This window comes from Schistocerca americana, chromosome 1, assembly GCF_021461395.2.
Source record: "Schistocerca americana isolate TAMUIC-IGC-003095 chromosome 1, iqSchAmer2.1, whole genome shotgun sequence".
NCBI classification, from domain to species: Eukaryota; Metazoa; Arthropoda; class Insecta; order Orthoptera; family Acrididae; genus Schistocerca; species Schistocerca americana.
This window is the reverse complement of record NC_060119.1, coordinates 25,356,285-25,371,400: the sequence shown is the minus strand read 5'-3', so window position 1 is coordinate 25,371,400 and position 15,116 is coordinate 25,356,285.

The following is a 15,116-nucleotide window of genomic DNA, read 5'->3' as shown; positions in this document are numbered from 1 at the left end:
ACTGTGTATCTTGTAAGCTTGGTGCTTTCAGGTCAGGCAGAAGTGATAGTCCAGTAGCACTGAAGACTGCATTCAGCCAACATCTTTATCTTCTTCGCCAAGTGAAAGACTGCAGGTGAAGTTCTGGCTGGACCTCTTCTCATATTCCTGCTGGCTGATCTGCACAACGATCTTCTACAGTGACACATGATCACAACTCTTCTAGTTATAGTCACCAAAATAAAAACGACGAGAATCAGGGTAGGCGTCCATGAAGTCTGACACAGAACTTTGAACACGACACAATATGAGAGGCTGTATACTGCAGATATACTTCTTTGGGAGGAAGTACACTGGTATCTGATACTTTCAGCAATGTTCCACCACAGCGTTCTATCCTCGTTTTCACTTTGTCTTCTCTTCGCACCTGGCAACCACAAAACTACTTTGCGTATGAGCAATCTACAGCCTGGTACTATATCACTGGAATTTTGAAACATCAGCCTGCTCTGTCTGTCTCACGTTTGTTCACTCGCCATCAAGGTAGCTTCATCACTGTGCATCTGTCCAGGATTGTCCCTGTAGTAATTGCAGCAACTTGTGATTACTTGATTCCACTTCCACTGGTGGTGGTACTTCCAAGAGCAGTGTCAGTTAACATTTGACATGGTTTATACCCTTTTGTAAAGGATCCTTCGTGATGTTTAAAGCTGCTTTTTCCATCCCATTTACTTCAGTACTGACGTAGACAAACATCTGTTATTCACATTTTGTTCCAAAACCAGGGATATTTTGAGTATATGATCGTACAGACACTACTGTCTACACATCCAATACGGCTTGTTTCGACCTCACCATCTCTTGCTTGGCCTTCACATCCGAGGATTTTTTCACGCCTGTCACTATGAAGGCTTTTACATGGATCGTTTGCCAACTTGATCGCGTAACACCCAGCTTGGAGGACCAGGCTTTCTGTGAAGGGTTTAGTTCCTAGGAACGCTGGCTTCTCCTTCACCACCCCTGAGACAGCCCCTCCCCATGGTGGGTTAGATTGAAGAATGAGAATGAAAGACACCCTCTGGCCTCGCAACCTAATACCATTGGGGTCGAAAAAACAAGAGTTGACCAAGAGAGGTCGACAGAAAAGGAAACAGAAGATCGACAAGTGGAAGCAAAGTCAGACTTCGATGACAGTTATAATAATTCTATCTAACAGCGCTTTTGTATTACTGCTTACAAAGAAATGATAAATAGATCAGCAGCATTATTAAATAAATTTTACAACATACAGCGTGCAGATACATTTTTAAATTACCTTCTAGTAGACATTGAAAGTTTATCGTTACACAGCTGAAGTTACATGCAGGTTACACCTTACCTAAAAATAAAAAATTCTCGAGTTACAATTTTCTTAATTTCAGTTATAGTTTAAATGACTATGCAAGTTGTTGGATCTTGTCATAAGAAGTAATGAATTCGTAACGGTTCAACTGTAAACCATTTTCTGCATCTACCACTTACCAATTCTATTAAGTACAGACAATTTTTGTAACAGGCGTTATTATAATGGTTGTAAGAACTAACACAAAAAATCTCAGCAATATTTCACATTATATTACTGTTTTCTTTCAGAGACAGGAATTTCTATTGACTTTACTAATAATATAAATTTCAGTTGCGTTAAACTTATTTATTGCAAATGTTTCAAAGAGTTCTCCGCACTGGTGCACAATTTTTTTCCCAGGTCAAGAGGAATGCGTCAAGCACATCTCAAAGTATTTAGATTTTGCAAAGTAGTTCTTAAAACGTAGTTCTTCTTTGCAAGCTATTAAAAAGTGAACATGATAAATTATCGAGTGTTACATACACGACCATAATAGGGACACACAAAAATTCATATAAAGATAATGGTAACGAAGGGGAAATGCAATGTAGAAAACCATGGATTCTGTAACTAGTAGATCCTTCCTCAAGTAGAAGAGGTAGGCAGGGAGAGGTGAGAAGGGAAGAAATCAGAGTCTTTGATGAGCAGGAACGACATGTGGTGGTGGTGGTGGTGGTGGTGGGGTTACATAAAGATCGAAAGATAGACAAAATTACTTTTATGTCCAGCTATCAGCAGTTACACATTTTAGTCATACAGACATTTAGGTACAGTGGCGACTGCACGAAATTAAATAATTATTGGCTTGGAAAAATCCATGACAATTCTGTCTTGTAATCCTTATTTATTACGACTAATTTCACTCACTGACCACACTCACAGTACTATGTAAATGATATAAGAATATAAAACGCAATGCAACAATAGAAATTCAATATCCAATGAGATTACGTAGTCACCTTCAAAAACTCACGAAAAATATTGATTACATCATCAGGTATCTTACATTTCTCCATGTAGGAAGAATAACACAAAAATGTATAAAACGGTGAACGCAAGTCTGCGGTACTCAAGTTATACATTGACTGTCAGAACAAACGAACATAAATGTGCATAGAACTACAACGGTTACGTTCAATAAAATAATTTTGCAATTAAATAAACTACACGCCACCCTCACAGTGAACTGTATGTACAGAGTGCACGTTCTTTAGAAACGTAGGAACCATGCACAAACCCAAAGATACCGGTAAGTAAAAGGCACCAACAACAAATGTCCCGGCGGGGTCAGGGATTTTCTCTGCCTCGTGATGACTGGGTGTTGTGTGATGTCCTTAGGTTAGTTAGGTTTAAGTAGTTCTAAGTTCTAGGGGACTGATGACCATAGATGTTAAGTCTCATAGTGCTCAGAGCCATTTGAACCATTTTTGAACAAATGTCCTAAGGGGGCTTAACCATTAAATTCAACATACTACAGGACAATGCAATGAAGTCATGGTAAATAATATAGTAATAAAATATGCATTCAGTATGTCTTAACTATCTAATATTGCGAAGAGATTGCAATAAGTGAGCATCCTGAAGTATATGGACGATGAAATTAAATTGCAAGACAGCTCAAAGTAACATGAGAGCTTCGAAATGTAATCTTAGCGCTGTGAGAGCACTATTCTACTTAAGACGAAGTGCGGTGGTTTAATGTCAGTAGGCAACCAGCACTCAAGGTAATGCTGCGACTGCATGTCGTTATTCCGTATGCACAAAGACTAAACGAAACTATCCGCAACTGAATCAAAACAGAACAAAATACACTGAAGGCCAAAGAAATTGGTACAACTGGCTTATATCGAATAGGGCCCCTGCGAGCCCACGGAAGTGCCGCAGCACGACGTGGCGTGGACTCCACTAATGCTCGAAGTCGTGCTGGAGGGAACTGACACCATGAATCCTGCAGGGCTGTCCATTAATAGGAGTACGAGAGGGTGGAGATCTCTTCTGAACAGCACGTTGCAAGGCATACCAGATATGCTCAATAATGTTCATGTCTGGGAATATTGTTAGCCAGCGGAAGTGTTTAAACTCTAGAGAGTTTTTCTGGAGCCACTGCTGCAATTCTGGGTCTGCGGGGTGTTGTATTGCCCTGCTGGAATTGCCGAAGGCCGTCGGAACGCAGAAGGGACATGAATGGATGCTGGTGATCAGACAGTATGCTCACATACTTGTCACTTTTCAGTCGTATCTAAACGTATCAGAGGTCCCGTATCACTATAACTGAAGACGTCCCACACCATTAGAGCCTCCACCAGCCTGAACAGTCCCCTGCTGACGTACAGGGCTCATTGATTCGTGAGGTTGTCCCCACACCAGTACTCGCCCATCCGCTCGATCCAATTTGAAACGAGATTCGTCCGACCAGGCGACATGTTCCCTGTCAGCGGTCCAGTGTGGGTGTTGACAGGTCCAGACGAGGCGTAAAGTTGTGCGTCGTGCGGTCATCGAGGGTACACGAGCGGACCTTCGTTATCGATGTTTCGTTGAATGGTTCGCACACTGACACTTTATGGACCAGCACCGAGATCTGCAGCACTTTGAGGAATGGTTGCATTTTGTCACGTTGAACGATTCTCTTCTGTTGTCATTGGTGCTGTTCTTGCAGGATATTTTTCCGGTTGCAGCAACGTCGCATATTCACGGTACACTCGTGAAATGGTCGTACGGGAAAAGCCCCACTTCATCGCTACCGCGCACATGCTGTGTCCCATCGCCGACCAGATTCAAGCTCAAATCTTGATAACCTGCCATTGTAGCAGCACTGACCGATCTAACTGCTGCACCACACTTGAGTTATATATGCCTGTTTACACATATCTCAATTTGAATTCGCTTGCCTATACCAATTTCTTTGGCTCTTCAGTGTACATAAAGCCCATAAATTGGTGAGTTAAATTCTCGAACAGAGTGAAAAATGGGGAGTCTTCAAATGCACAAGACTAACAACACATGCTTGTCTTTACACGTATAAAGTTCAGATTACACTAAAAACATGTCTGCAGTTATTAACAAAAAAACTGCTTACACTAGCTTACGTGTTGAACCAAAAACAATTATCTACTATGACAGTCTTAAGATCACAGGATTGCTTCACAACAAAATTTATTCAATATACAGGGTGATTCAAAAAGAATACCACAACTTTAAAAATGTGTATTTAATGAAAGAAACATAATATAACCTTCTGTTATACATCATTACAAAGAGTATTTAAAAAGGTTTTTTTTCACTCAAAAAAAAGTTCAGAGATGTTCAATATGGCCCCCTCCAGACACTCGAGCAATATCAACCCGATACTCCAACTCGTTCCACACTCTCTGTAGCATATCAGGCGTAACAGTTTGGATAGCTGCTTTTCTTTCTCGTTTCAAATCATCAATGGTGGCTGGGAGAGGTGGCCGAAACACCATATCCTTAACATACCCCCATAAGGAAAAATCGCAGGGGGTAAGATCAGGGCTTCTTGGAGGCCAGTGATGAAGTGCTCTGTCACGGGCTGCCTGGCGGTGCACAAACACCCATTCTCTGTAAACTGTTTATACCAACGTTTAATACACCATCTATCAGGAGGTTTAACACCATACTTCGTTCGAAATGCACGCTGAACAACTGTCGTCAATTCACTTCTGCCGTACTCAATAACACAAAAAGCTTTCTGTTGAGCGGTCGCCATCTTAGCATCAACTGACGCTGACGCCTAGTCAACAGCGCCTCAAGCGAACAAATGTACAACTAAATGAAACTTTATAGCTCCCTTAATTCGCCGACAGATAGTGCTTAGCTCTGCCTTTTGTCGTTGCAGAGTTTTAAATTCCTAAAGTTGTGGTATTCTTTTTGAATCACCCTGTATTATAAAATGCATGGATAACGGAAGGGCATAAAAACTGGAAAGCATTGTCCATTTGTTGTGTTGGCCCTTGTAAGTTTCATTTCAATATGATATAACTGGAAGACGTGGTAGCAATAAGTTGTGTGCCATTATCTAAAATTGTATATAGTCTGCAAATTGCTGTATTTCAGATTGCAGGAAATCATTGACTGAAAGTAATTAGGCGTTTTGTCGTTTATTAACAGATGCCTGTCGAAATAAATCACTCATGAAATAAAATGAGTTACGAAACTAATATTGGCGTACAATGAAAGCATTGCATATCTTAAGAGGACATGTACCATGGAAATGGTATGCAACCAGTGGACGTAGCAGTTACAAGCACCACTAGACATAATACTTACATGTTGTAAAGGTAACAGACATAAGCAAACTGATAAGATTGCTGATCATTTGGTGAGGATACAAATCTGTAATACCAGATGGAGTTGTAAGAGTGGGTGTTGCGCCCTGTAGCACCATAGTATCAAATTACTGACGACTTACAAAGAGCTTTAAACCAGGGGAAATACAAAGCAATGTCAATAACAGTAATAAATGTTTACAAACTAAAGTGTTAAGTAAAAATTAACTAGTAAAATACACCATTGTTGTTAGTATTGGGGATTTTATAACTGTGTGACACGAAGTGTGACAGTTTTAAATGGTGGTAAGAACAAATACAGTAACCTGACAGTGGTCACAAAATAAGCTTCGTTCTAAACTTAAATTGCGGAACATATAACCTGAACAATACATTTTCCTGCCTATTCTAAATGGAAAGTAGCATACGTACGTGCTGAAACAGCTACATGCACCATTTAGCGTAAATAATGACAAGGAATTACACACTTGGTGCCGACATGTAAGTACAATGAACCAGTTGTGAATTGTTGTTGTGGTCTTCAGCCCTGAGACTGGTTTGATGCAGCTCTCCATGCTACTCTATCCTGTGCAAGCTTCTTCATCTCCCAGTACCTACTGCAACCTACATCCTTCTGAATCTGCTTAGTGTATTCATCTCTTGGTCTCCCTCTACGATTTTTACCCTCCACGCTGCCCTCCAATGCTAAATTTGTGATTCCTTGATGCCTCAAAACATGTCCTACCAACCGATCCCTTCTTCTAGTCAAGTTGTGCCACAAACTTCTCTTCTCCCCAATCCTATTCAATACCTCCTCATTAGTTACGTGAATTATGTGTGAATTATGAAGTGCATATATAAGCGCTATAATAGCTATATGCGTTGTATGGCCAAAGTGGTTACAAGGTAGCAAACATTTAGTACCGATTTATTAGCACAAAAGAAAGCTATATAGCACTCAGCCTGTTTAAATTTCAAAGCGATGTACGTAAGTTTACTATTTACGCCATGCAGTGCGTGAAGCTAATGCAACAAGTAATGAATAACAACTGCCGACTTATTGGCGCAACGAACAGCCCAGTTCTCTGCCTGTTGAAAGAGAGAAGTAGCGTACATAAGCGCTAAAGCAGTTAGATACACTGAATGGCGTAAATAGTTACAAAGAAGTACATTACATACTTAGTGCCGTCACATTAACACAACAAAACTAAATATAAAAATGTTCATGACAACGAGTACACCCGTAATGAGCAAGCGTCGTGGCGCACAATCTGAACAATTACTGTATAGAATTTTGTTTCACTTAAAATTTATTTAGTTCTCATCAGAGAACTATTACACCAAGCATAAGTTGAACATATTAAAGAAGACCAATTATGGAACATGAAAACCTCCGTTATCAGAAGATTAATAGCAATTAGAAGCCAAATAGTAAACCTCTGATTCTTATGCACTGAAACTACCATGTTTTGAACTTATTTGTAAAGCAATCTGAAGTTTAAGCTTTTCCTGTGCGTTAACTATCTGACGTTAAGCGTGTAAGCAAGAAAATAATTAGAAAGGGTTTTTGAAATCACGTTTAATGTTTGTTCGGCGTCCCTAAATACCCTCCCTAGGTAACACTGCATGAGTAAGTCTGGTTAATTTGCGCGTCGGGATCTACGCTTTCTGAAGACACACAGGTCACAGGTCTCTTACAGTAAACCAAATGATGTAGGCAGAATCTGAGGTTGTATCTCTTAGCGAGCAGATTATGACAGTCATATGATTTCTGAAATTAATGTCTTTTTTGAAATTGGGTCCCGGAAGCCATTATATAGGGAACATGCAACTGGCGCTGGGTGTCATGAGCCGGGATGATAGTGTAGTAATATCTATGTACATTCTGTCCTGGGTCCTTCAACGTCTCTGCCTCAGGCTGATCTACCAGGACTTGTGGATGGTGCAGAGTGCAAATTTGCCATGTTTGACAGATGTGTTCTATTAAAATACTGGGGTTACTCGTTAACAGTCAGCAAGAACATTTTATCAGAAGTCCAACAGGTTTGCTGTTACCTCCGTTTTGCGCGCCTAAGGAAGATAAATTTTACGAAATTTATGTCACTTCACAGAGCTGGAGGAATTCTCAATGACAATAACGAGCACTAAATTCCTGGACAATCACTTAGATTGAAAACTACACTGGAAACGTCCCAGTCTGGAAACAAATTTAACTCAGCAGCTTTTGGATCCAGAATGCTCTCTCGTATTGGATATGAAAAAGGCTGCCTGTTTTTGCGTCTGGATACTCCATGTCACACGGAATAACCTTCTGGGGAGATCTCTTGCTCAAAATGTTTTCATTGCTTAGTAGAATGGTCAGAGTTATTTGTAGGTTAAGTCCAAGAACGTCCTGTTGCAAATTATTGAGAAAGCTGAGAATACTTACCAGCGGTTCTCAGATTTGTTTTGTTATGACGGTCTCCATACTCTTTGGACGAGACACTGGTTCCATGAGGGACAAAAATGGAATGACATCAGTTACGTTATCTGTCCGTGCTGTAGAGAAACGCTAAGTATGTAGCAAATCTCTATTCAAATCAAATGTACACCGATTTCTCTTAAATGACTCATCCCAGTGGTGAGCAATATTGGAGTAGACAACGTACCTAACGTAGCAGTCAACTGTGGAACTGTTGAGCTGTATTTCCAAGTATTTCAGGGATCTATTTACCTTCACATCCTTTGGTGTTAACCTCTACGTGCCCTACAGGTGACTAGGGTGCTGCTAAGAAAGCAACGTAAATGACTGCCAGAGAATCTTTCCAGCTCTCCTGACTAAGTGAGAAGTCACCAGCTTTGATTTCATAAGGAATACATGAGCACAGCGACTGTAGATCAATTAGGGAAGGATGAGAACACTGCAGTCAGAGAAGGAATGACTCAGTACTACATCAAAAGCTCTTTTGGAGAGCCGAACATCTAGGAAAGTGAGATCAGGTATTAGAATATATTAACTGTAGATTGAGGGCATTACCAGAACCAAATGACCAAGTTTTCAAGAGAGAAAGCTTAACCGCATCGTCAACGTGGTTATTCTAAATACTGGGATATATCGTCGGTGCAACTTGTCACCATGCCTGTGGATCAGTCACACGGGTCAGGAGTAAAACCGTGAATGTTCACTTGCTAGCCAGTTCCACAAACTATATTCGTTAACTCTGAATCTGAACTGCAGAAGTGACAAACCACCATGTTCTCCCTGGCCAGTCCATGTTCTTCAATCATATTGACGTCCTGCACCAGATGCAATGGCCATATAGGCTGACAGAGAAGAAACCAAACTACTAAAAAGTATTACAGTAATGTCATTTCGGGAATACATTTGTTTAGGTGACGCATTTAAGTGAAATTAACAATCGGTATAACAGCCAGAGTGTTTAATACAAGCATGCAATCGTGCATGCATTGTATTGTACAGGTGTCTGATGGAGTTCCAAGCCTGTTGCACTTGGTCGGTCAATACCGTGAAGGTTAATGCTGGTTGTGGCTGACTAGCCGTCGTCGGATTATGTCCCGTATTTAATCGGTAGACGACAAATCTGGTGACCGCCCAGGCCGAGACAACGTGTGTACACTCTGGAGAGCACGTCGGGTTGCAACAGCGGCATGTGGGCGAGCGTTGTCCTGTTGAAAAACACCACCCATAGTGTCAAATTTGAAATTTTCCCGGCGAATCAACTGCTCAAAAAGATTTCGGGCTTGCAGCCGGTCGTCGTAAAGTTCACTGCACACCATATTTCGGCTGGACAACTGCCAGCCATCTTCAGGTGAGCAGTTTGAATCTGACATTACTGCTTTGTTTCGACATCCTCTTTCCTCAACTTATTTTATGTTTAACCAGGAATATTTTGAACAGTCTGACGGTGTCGCCATGGACAGCCCTCGTCTCCTCTGGTGGCTAACCTCTTTATGGAGGATTTTGAGGAGGGATCACTTTGATCAGCTGTCTGTCAACCAACTGTTTTTTGGAGATACGTCGATGACACTTTCATAGTGTGGCCCCACAGAGAAGAAAAGTTAATGGAGTTTTTTCATCATCTTAACTCCATCCATGAAAATATTCGATTTACTATGAAACTAGAGAAAGATGGCTGCCTTCCATTCCTGGATGTTTTGGTTAAACGGAAGAGTGACGGCACTGTGGGACATTCTGTCTATCGCAAGCCCACTCACACTGATTTGTATTTTCATTCTTCAAGTTGCCATCACCGATCCCAGACCATGAGTGTACTTAAAACCCTTGTACACAGGGCACACACAGTGTCGGATGCAGAGAATTTGCCTAAGGAACTGGCACATTTGAGGACGGTGTTCAGAGACAATGGATACTCTACCCGGCGAATTAACAGGGCCTTCTCAACTAGAGCCAGGAACCGGGAAGTGGATAAAGAGGAGGACGCGCCAGCCAAGTCCCTAGCTTTTCTTCCCTTTGTCGGAATTATCTCCTTCAAGATAGCAACGATTCTTAATCATTTTAATGTGAAAGTGGTTTTTCGGCCACCTTCTAAGATTTCGGATTTGCTGGGTTCGGTGAAGGATGACTCGTTACTGCGGAAGGCGGGAATTTGCAAAATACCGTGTCAATGTGGTATGGCCTATATAGGACAGACAACGCGTACAGTGGAAAAGCGTTGTACAGAACATCAACGTTGCACTCGCCTACTGCAACCCAGTAAGTCTGCAGTTGCGGAACATTGCATTTCTAACGGACATTCAGTGGAGTACGACAAAACTTCGATTTTGGCCACTGCAACAAATTTTTGGGACTCCATTATCAAAGAATCAATTGAAATACGCATTGCGGGAAATCTAATGAACTGTGACAGTGGTTACCAATTGGATAACGCATGAAATCCCGTCATCTCCGAATTTTGCTCGAGACGAAGACGCCAGAAGACTTCGATAGCTGCGGCCGGCGACAATACCGACGGCAGCTGAGTACTGCAGTTCCACCAGCGAGGGCGCTGCCGCTGGGGGGGTGTGGCCCTTCTGTCTCCGCGACTGCAGCGCATGCGCGGCAGCACCATCAGCGCGCTATATGAGCTGGAGCGGAGAACGTCTTCGACGAACCGGCTTTCGACAACTGACGCTGACAGGTTTGACTCTTCGGATTTTGACGCGCACTCTCGTGATCGAGTGTTCATTCTAATGAACAAACTCGCCCACGGGTGCCCCTACCCTGGTCGAGAGGACGACGAGGCGGCTATACTCGCCTTCTGCAACATTCAGAAGGCTGCCGCTCTACCGCACACGAGGCAGCATGTGTCGGGTGTGCCACCGAGAGCCCCGCCGGTCGCATCGCACGAGTCTGCGGTCCCGGCGGTGGCGGCCTCGGCGGGAGTTGCGCCGCTGGCCTCGACCACTCAAGAGGTCGATGTGCCCCCGGTTGCCCCCCTGGTCCCAGAGACACGAGAAGAGCCCGTGGCTGCGCTAGCTGCGGCCACCGAGGTGGAGGACATCGACCTGCCCGATGCAAATCTGGCTGAGGGGATTGCCGAGTCGGAGCGCCGTGACACCGACCTCGACGCTGCCCGCGCGCCCAGAAAGCGCCGGGCTGTGACGCATGACGACTCCGACACTCCCTCTCAGACATCTGAAGCAGCGAGGCCGCGGAAGAAGGCCTCCAGGGCCTCCCGCACCTCCACCACAGAGTCTGGGCTGACTATCGCGGGCTCCTCCCGGAGCACCGCCGCGCAGAAATCGACGAAGACCACGCGGCGGCCCACTCGTTCACCTGCCGCTTCCCGGCAGCCGGACGAGGATGGTTTTGTCGCCCCACCGCGGCGGCACACCGCCAGGGCTGCTGCGCTGCAGCAACCGACCCCGCTCCGACCGCCAACACGTTTGCGGGCGCCAGCGTCGATGCGATGGAGGATGGAGCCGCGCCTCCGGCGCCGGCCCAAAAGAAGCCGCCGCCTATCGTCATCCACTGGGCCGGCGAGTACAAGGAGTTCCAGCACAAACTGGACAGGGTGGCCACGTCCGCCGCTGTCAAGAACGCTGGCCGTGACCTCTACAAGGTCACAGTGTCGTCCAACGAGGAGTACCGCGGGGTGATGGACACCATCTGCAAAGATGGCCTCCCGTGCTACACGCACCCCTCCGAGCCGCTCAAACTTCTGAAGGTGGTATTCCGCCACCTTCCCCTCAAGTTTGGTGCGGACTACCTTCGAGAGGAGCTCGAGGACATGGGCTTCGGCGTCCGGTCCACCGGACTGATGAAGTCTCCACGTACGCACCGCGACATGCCGCTGTACCAGGTTGTCCTCGTTGACAACCTGGAAAATCGGAAGATTTTCCAGGTGCAGTGGGTCGGCCGTGTCAAGGTCGCAGTGGAACCTCTCCGGGCCAAAGGCAAGAGGGCCCAGTGCTTTTCCTGCCAGAGGCTCGACCATATCTCCCGCTACTGCCCCATGTTGCCCCGCTGCCTCAAGTGCGCGGGCCAGCACGAGAGCAAGTCCTGCGGGCTTGCCAGGGAAGACAAACCGACGTGCTGCAACTGCGGCGGCACGCACGTTGCCAGCAACAGAGGCTGCTCGGCCTTCAAAAGGGGCCGAAATCAACCGAGGGGAGGGGCCGCTCCTTCTCGTAAGGTGCACCCGTCCACCAGCTTTGCTGCCGCTACCAAGGGAGGACCATCAGCCTCCACCACCCGAAGTTCGGCACAGGTGGAGCGCGAGACGCAGCCACCGACCGCGCCGTCCACGGCTTCGCCCGTGGCGGTGGCAACCCCCGCGCCCACGCAGGGCGCGCGGGTTGCCGCCCCGCGCAGGCGTCGCCGGCGCGCGGGCCGGGCCACCCCTGCCGCTGCACAACGGACTGCCGACGACACTCTGCCGCTGCAGAGGACGGCACCTCGTGCTGCGCCGCAACCGCGACCGGCTGCCGATGCTCCACGGCAGTCGTCTATTACGGAGCGGCCGGAACCGGCCGCCCCAGTGGCGGAGGCCGCCCCAGCGGCCCCCACCGCCCCCTTGGCCGCGGCGCAGCCGAGCTCCGATCGCTCTTGCGGTCGTTGAGCCAGCTGCTTGAGCAGCTCCCGGTGCTCGTCACCGCGGTCACGTCGGCCCTTCAGGCCGGCGTTGCAACTCCACCGCGCCATGGATAATCGCCATGTCCATGGCCTCACCGTTTGCGCCTTCAACGCAAACAGTTTGGTCCCCCAACAAGGGGAATTCAGGGAGTTCTTGCGCGACGAGGCAATTGACATCTGCCCCGTGTGCGAGACCTTCCTGAAGCCGGGAATACACGTGAGGGTGGCCAACTATCGGTGCTACCGCACCGACAGGTTGATCCACGGCGGAGGGACGGGTATCTATATCAAGGCGTCCCTCAAACATCATGAAGTCCAGCTTCCGCCCCTCGCTGCAATGGAGGCCACTGGGGTGGCTGTCATCACGACGGCGGGGGTCATCACCTTGGTTGCGGCCTACAGGCCGCCCAGGGGACTGCTTCAGGAGGCTGACGTCGACGCCCTGCTGGCACTGCGCGGGAAAGTCTTCATTGCAGGTGACTTGAACGCCAAGCACCCGCAGTGGAACTCCCGCATCACCAACGCCAGCGGCCGCCGCCTCCTTCGCGCCACACAACGGCATGGCGCGATAGTACTGGGGCCTCACGATCACACCGTCTTCCCCCATCGCGGCCAGTCTGATGTGCTCGACATCGCCGTGCTCAAAGGTGTTGGGCACTTCACGTCCGCCACCGTTAGATGTGCCATGTCGTCCGATCACCTCCCGGTGGTCTTCGACATGGACGTCATCGGTGCATCTTTGCCGTCCGACCGCCACAACTGCCGTGGCATAGACGAGGCGCGCTTTCTTGTCGAGGTCCTAGACCGCCTCGAGGGCGCGCCCGATCCCGCTGTGCAAGGGGCTGACGAAGCGTTGGCCTTCTTCACGCGGCACACACTGGCTGCAGCGGAGGCGGCCACCCCCAGGCGGCCAGGACGGCCGCGGGAGATGTCGCGCCAACTCCCGCCGCACATCCTAGAGGCGATCACAAACAAGAATCGCCTCTTTCGGGAGTGGCACCTCACACGGCTACCCGAGACGAAGCGCCGCCTCAACAGGGCGCGACGCGAGATTTGGGCCGCCATCGACGACCATCGACATCGGGACTGGGCGGGCCTTGTGGCCACACTAACATCGACGGACGGCAGTGCTTGGCGGACCACCAAGCGTTTCCTTCGTCGTCGCCAGCGAGTCCCGCCTCTCCATGCGGGTGCGAACGTTGTTGCGAGCCAGATGCGAAAGCCGCGGACACGTTCGCAGAAAACTTTCAACCTGCTGATGCTGTGGTCGATCCCGATCACGTCCGTCCGGTGGCAGACCGCCTGCCGGTTTTCCTCGCTGCACGAGAGGAAGACGAAGAGATCGAGCAAATCACAGCTGAGGAAGTGGACCTGCAGCTCCGTCGACTCAACCCGAAGAAGGCGGGTGGCGCGGATGGTGTCACCAACTGCTTGTTGCGGATGCTTCCGCCGGAGATACACCAATCTCTGGCGGACATCTTCAACAGCATCCTCCGCTCTGGGACCATCCCTTCCGCGCGAAAACACGCGGAAGTGGTCGCCATCCCCAAGAGCGGCAAGGATCCACGCACGGCCGCGAACTACCGGCCGATCAGTCTTCTCCCGTCCCTCTCAAAAGTGTTTGAGAGGATGTACGCGGGGCGGCTGCTGCGCCACGTGACGGAACAGCAACTCATTCCCGAGGAGCAGTTTGGCTTCCGGTGCGGCCACTCTACCACGCAGCAGCTGTTGCGCCTCGTGGAGCAGGCGATGCGGGCGCTGGAGACGCGGGAGTACCTAGGGGCGGAGCTTCTCGACGTCTCCGAGGCCTTCGACTGCGCGTGGCACGACGGCCTCGTGTACAAACTTTCTGCGCACGGGGTAGCGACGTCACACGCGGTCCTGCTGCGCTCGTATCTCTAGGGTCGCACTTTCCACATCCGAGCACATGGAGGCACTTCCACCGACCGGCAGATTCGAGCGGGAGTGCCGCAGGGGTCGGCCCTCGGCCCCCTGCTGTACTCCCTGTACACCGCCGACGCCCCGCGGGTGGCACGCGTGGAGCTGGCACTTTATGCCGACGACACGGCGTTGTTCACCCACAGCATGAACGCGGCCGAGATGCGCCGTCGCCTCCAGCTCGGATGTGACGTCCTGGGCGCCTGGTCCACGAAATGGCGCTTAAAGTTCAACGTTGCGAAGAGTCAGGCTGTCATCTTCAGCAGAAAGAGGCTGCCACCGGACCTACCGCCGGTCACGATCATGGGGGGCCCCATCCCACGGTCGCGGACCGGCAAATACCTCGGGGTGACGTTGGACAGGCACCTGACGTGGCTGCCCCACGTCCGAGACGTCAGAGGGCGCGCAGTGGGGCGCCTTCGTGCGCTTTACCCACTGCTCAACCCCTCATCGACAC